We start from the raw sequence: 6,266 nt of genomic DNA, 5'->3' as shown, positions 1-6,266 counted from the left end.
AAACCCAAAAAACAAAGAAACAAAGAACTGGAAAAGTCTTTGGCTGTGAGGGGTGGGGTCTCGGCTCAGGGCCCCTGCAGCTGGAAAAGGCCCTGGGGGGGTTTGGGGTGGAGCTTAGGCTTGGTGCAGCTGGAGGGGGCCTCGGAGTGTGGAGGATCAGGCCTGGGACCTCAGCAGGTTCCCCTGGGCCCGAGTGTGTGGGGGAAATGCTGGCCCATTTCCTTCGGATCCTCTGATCCCTCGAGTGTCTCTCCCTGTTTCCGTTGATCCCCTTGTGTGACTGGGCCCCTCCGGGCATGGGAACCCTTCCCCTCCCCCAACCACACCACAGGGGCACCAGGCCCATCCAGCCTCCACTTTTCCCCCCTTCTTCCCTCCATGCCCTACCTGGTCACTCGGGGGTTCCCCTTAGGTGTCTGAGGCCCCCACCATTGCCTGGTAGGTGCTCAAGTTGTGAGGAGACGCAAACTCTGTGTCCTCTTACTCCACGATCTTGACTCTGCCCTGGGGTTGCCATAGTTTAAAATAGGGTGGTCAGGGCATGACTGGCTAAGAAGGAAACATCTGAGTAGAGGCTTTAAGGGGAGGTAAAGCATGATCCACGCACATATCTGGGGAAGAGTGTTCTAGATAGATGGCAAGAGCAGAAACAGAGAGTGTGCTGGAATTCGAGGAGGTTTGTGTGCCAAGAGTGGCTTGTGCAAGGGAAGTAGGAGGAGACAGGCAGACAGGGGAGGGGATGGGACAGATTTAGGGGGCTCTAGGCTGATCTGAGGGCTTGGCTTTTTCTCTAAGTGAAGTGAGAGTTTTGGGAGGGCTCTAAGCAGAGCAGTGACAGGAGACACTCTCCCCACCATTAGATAAACACTGAACACAGGCCTGGTTTTGCTCTATCATTATTCTGCCTGGTTCCCCTTTACTATGGCTCATCACTTAGATTAGTGTCTTAGAGTCCAATTCCATGAATTCTAGGGCAGGTTCTCTTTAGAGTTTAGGCAATACCTTATCTCTACTTACAATGGTTGTATACCTCAAAACTCACAAAATCATACTTTGTGTATTCTCTGATTGTCCTGGCCTTCCCTTCTCAGATCTGTCTAGATTTTCTGTAACCACTAACACTGCACTGCTGGCCTTCCCAGGGCAATTCTCTGATTGCTTTCACCATGGATTTGTTACTCATGGCTTAGACTTTCAATGGTTACCTGGATTCGGTCCCTCTCTGGACAAATCATGTCAGATTCTGCCCCTGAGATATTGCATCTCTTCTTCTGTGAGACTTCTTTGGGTTCCAATAACTTTTTCTCATACAGTTATAATTAAGCCATGTCTTTTTTCCCCCCTAATGCTCTATTTCAGAGCAGTTTGATCTATTTTTCTTTTTATTTTTGTATCTCCTCTGGCCTTCAGGATATCATTTCATGTTTCATATTCATCTAGACTATATCCTAAGATATCAACATTTGTCTTAAAGAAACATCTCTTGTTCTTCAATGAAATCAGCTGGTCTTCCTAGGCTTGCTTTCATTCTCAGAGCCCAGAAGTACCCTCTGGGGCTGGGACCTGGATTACGGTGTCTCCAAGCAGCTTTCTGGAATGTATCCAATTTCCAGCACCAGCTCTAGGATGCTAGGCAGTTATTATCGTGGATCAGCACACCTCAGAAAACCTGAACTTTTCACTGTAGGACAAGGTTGCTCATTGTCACCTCATTAAAATAATGAAATTAACAGAGCTATGACCTCTGAGGTTCAACACAAATCTATGTAGGCATTTCTTCCTTGATCACATAGAGGTTGAAATTTAAGGAGGCTAGTGGGGGAAGAAAAGAAGGTTTTGCTAGATATAATCTCCTTGAAGAGCAATGAAGCAATATCTTACTGTCCCGAGCTGCCAAAATTCATTTTTATGGAATCAAATCCATGAAGAATTGGCTACGGTACGTGTAATATTGTGAATGTTAGAATTTGCACTTTGTTTCTCTAGTTTCTCAGGCTGTGTGAAAAAAACGCCTATTGCCGGCCCACTATCCCCTGGCTACTCAGAGAGTATTATTACTCCACTTAGGAATTACACTCTAAACATGGACTTCAAGTAAGACCATTTCAAATGCTAGAATTTGAGGGTGTGATGGGCCATTTAATCTCCATATCTTCCTACCTCTGCCTCTCCACTCAGACTTTTTTGTAGAAACAGGTGACCCACTTTGAAACGTTCAATATGAGACTCCCTACTTCTGAAGTTCACCAGGCACAACAATTTGAGTCCCTTTCAGCTTGATAGTAGGCAATCCTGCCGAGGTTCTTAACTGGAGAGATTTTTCAACTGGGTCAACACATTTATCTGAAGCAATTTCACTTGTGTCAGGGCATCAAGAATTAGTTTCTAGAGACCCATGGGTCATACAACCTTAGTGGTTGGTAGGATGAGGTTGTGAATGTTGACACACTGGTTACAAACATATTTGGATGGGCTGCATGTGCATGTTCTCATGTGCTGCAGACTTGTCATTCATTCATCACCAAATATTTATTGAATAACTACTTTATTTCAGGTGCCATTTTTGATGCTTAGTTTACTATGATAAACAAGAGCCTAAAATATGCCACAACCCTGATAGTCTAACAAATCAACACTTCCCAACAGGAAGAGGACATGATTGGCATCGCTTGGCTCTTTGGATCTCTATTACTGCACTGCCCTAGACGTGGTCTCTACGTGGCAGTATGGCTGACTGTCTACATTTTGCACTTGTCTCCCACTACACTTGTAGTCATGGCATCAACCAAGCATCTGGAAAAGCAAGTACTGGTGAGAACATCTGTATAATATAAATTTAACATGAGCCTAAGTTTGCACCATTATACAAATGGGCTAAGTTGGTGATTAATGGCCCTTACTGGCATGGGAGTAGAATCATAGAAAGATGTAATTTTAGATGTAGAATGGATATCAGACATCATGCAATTCAATCCCTGGTATGCACTAAAAACTACAAAGCCACCTACTAACTTAGTCACTGATGTATTAATTCAATAATTATTTATTCATTGGCTATTAGGCATAAAATATTATGAGAGGCACTGGAGATATAGTAGTAAACAGGATAGATTTGGCCCATCATAGAGCTCTTAGATTACGAAGGGAAAAACATGAAACAGCTAATTACACAGTAAATTATTTCATCACATAGAAATACAATACAAAAAATACAGAGGAACATCTAATAAGAAAAACACTCCCCTTGTCTAGAGGAATCAAAAAGGCTTTTCTGAGGAAGTGAGGATGTGGGGAAGCCTGGCCAAGGCAACTATATGCCCCAAGGCCAGAAGAAGACTGACACATCACAGACTCTGAAAGGAATCAGGAGGCTAGCATATACTGAGTGAAGGGAACAGTGATTCAGCTCAAAATTAGAAGAGAAGACCAGGGTCCTATTATACAGGGTCTTATAGGCCAGGCTAAATACTTAAAATTTCATTGTAATTAATGTGAATTCACTTAAAAGAGTATATCAGGTAAATTATATAGTTTCATCTTTCAATTAGTTTTGCTTCTATACTTAACTTTTTCTGTATGCAGTGTTCTCAGGAAAGGTTTAATACATAGAGTACAAAGACTGGCTTTTGAGAGGCTATGTTGACTTTTCTTTTCATTGTAGTAAAAAACACATAACATAAAATTTGCCATCTTATTCATTTTTAAGTATGTTGACTCTTATAAGTCTCACAAAGGATGTGAAATCCATGGCTTTCAACTCAAAGGGCCACAGACTTGAGAGAATAAAGGTCTTTTGACTAGAAATATCAGGTAAAAACCTGAAGAAAGTGACACAAGGTTTACCCAATAACAATAGGTTAGAAAGAATCTGCCCAACAATGTAAGAGTTGGTTTTAACCAAAAGGGAATAGCATTGTGTTCCACTAGCTAGAAGGAGGAGGAGACTGGGTGAAGAAGCAACCAGAGCTTAAAAGTAGTGGGCCTCTGAAAAGTGCTTGGCACCTTGACCCCACCTCCATGGAAGGATTCCCGAAAAGAAGAGCAGTGTACTATTTGGGGGAATCCTAGGGCAGATAGCATCCTTGCTCTCTTCTTAAGGGGAGCACAGGACACCATTCACCTGTTCAAAAAGCCCTACATTTAATCAATGGGTCATGCCAGCCATCTCTTGCTGTGTAAATATCACCCCAAAACATAGTGGCTTAAAACAAGAGCAATGATTTTAACATCAGTCATGGTTTCTGTGGGTCAGAAACTCAGGAAGGGCTCAGCTGAGTTAATCTGGTAACAATGCTATTGGAACGTCAGCCATCACATCTGTGTTCCAGACTCCAAGAGGAGTAAAGAGGAGAAGGGTAAAAGAAATACACTTTCCAGCTAAGATATTTCACTTTGATGATTGTCCTCTTCCAGGAAAGTCTTCCTGGAAGCCCCACACATTTCAACTTGCATCTCCCTGACAAGAACTTACCCATATATCCATGCTTAACTCTGAGATACTGAGAAATGTGATCCTTTTGTAGTGTCAAATAAAATCACCATTCTCTTGAAGATGATGGGCATCTAAAATATGAAGGGCAAAATAAATTGTGGAAGACAATTAGCATTCTCTGCTGCATTACTTAAAGCACCTTGAGTTTTAACCCATAAGAGACTCAGTTGCCTGGCAACTGGTTAAGACTGGTTAATTGCCAGAATCCAGTTGAGCGGTAATGACTTGGACAGGGATAAGAGCAATGAGGATTCAAGTGACATTAAAGAAGTAGAGTCAACCAGGCTTGATGATGGTCTGGGGAAGATATTGTGTTAAGGATGACTTCCAGAATTTGGACTAGAATAACTGGGTGGGGTGGGGTGGGGAGAGGGAGATAGTAGTACCATGCACTGAAATAAAATCACTAGGAGAGGACCTTGTTTGGAGTAAAATAATAAATTCCATTTGAAGTATGTTAAATTTGAAGAGCTTTTGAGGCATCTGAAAGAAATGTGAGGTAGGCAGTTGGGTGTTAGGGTCTGAAGCCCAAAGAAGTCTGAGTTGGAAGTAGTATATATTTGGGTATCAGTATGTAAACAGTGATTGAAGCCATCCATGGTTGTAGATAGAATAACTTAGGATCAGTTCATAAAGTAAGTAGAGTTTAAAACTAAGACTAGGACTAAGCCAGCAAAGGAGACTGAAAAACTGGAAAATTAGGTGAGAAATCTGGAAGTAAAATGACATGTAAGCCAAGGAAAAAAATGTTTCAGGAAGGAGAGAGGAGACTCAAATAGTTGCACTGGATCTTGTGATATAGAGGTCACTGGGACCTTGTAAGAGCTATCTCAAGGGCTTGGTGGAGGCAGAAGCTGACCAGGGTGGAATGAAGAATGAAGGAGAGGTGAGGAATCAGAGACCATGAGAGCTGCCTGCTCTTGAGAAGTCTGTGTATAAAGGGACGGAGAGAAAACGTGATAGCTGTTGAGAAGCAGAGTCAGGCTTTTATTTTGAACAGTTTATTTAAAAGCTATTGGTCATTTACAGAATCTAAGAAAAATGCTGACTAAGCAGAGTGAACTCATTCTAAGTTATGCCCATTGTTATGGACTGAATATGTCTCCCACAAATTCATGTGTTGAAACCCCAACACTCAATGTGATTATATTAGGAAGTGGAATCTTTGGAAGCTGAGTGGAACTAGGTGAGGGCATGAGGATGGGATTAGTATCCTTCCAAGAGTCATGGAGAGCTCTCTTTCCCTCTCTGCCCTCTGCTATGTGAGAATGCAATGAGAAGTTGGCAGTCTGCAGCCTGGAAGAGGGCTCTCACCAGAACCTCATCATTGTGGCACACTGATCTCAGACTTCCAGCCTCCAGAACTGTGAGAAATAAATTTCTTTTGTTTATAAGTTACCCAGTGTATGATACATTGATATAGCAGCCCAGACTAAGACATCCATTTTGTGACCCTCAGCTCAAGCTATGAGTTCAGTCAGACAAGTTGGATTGGCCTAGCTTGGGTCATAGGTCATAGGCTCACCCTTCGATAAGGCAGAAAGGATATCTTTCTCTTTTATTGTATTTAAACATACGTAACATAAAATTTAATTGTAACCATTTTTAAGTGTACAACTCATTGGCATTAAGCACATTTCAAAGTGTTGTGATTTTTCTTTATCTCAGACAGAAACTCTGTATCCATTAAACAATAATTCCTCATTCTCCCCTCTTCTCAGCCTCTGGGAACCTCTGTTCTACTTTCTGTCTCTATGAGTTTCCTTATTTTAGG

Source organism: Mesoplodon bidens, assembly GCF_964165515.1.
Source record: "Mesoplodon bidens genome assembly, chromosome: 16".
Taxonomy (NCBI): domain Eukaryota; kingdom Metazoa; phylum Chordata; class Mammalia; order Artiodactyla; family Ziphiidae; genus Mesoplodon; species Mesoplodon bidens.
Note: the sequence above shows the minus strand (reverse complement) of the source record.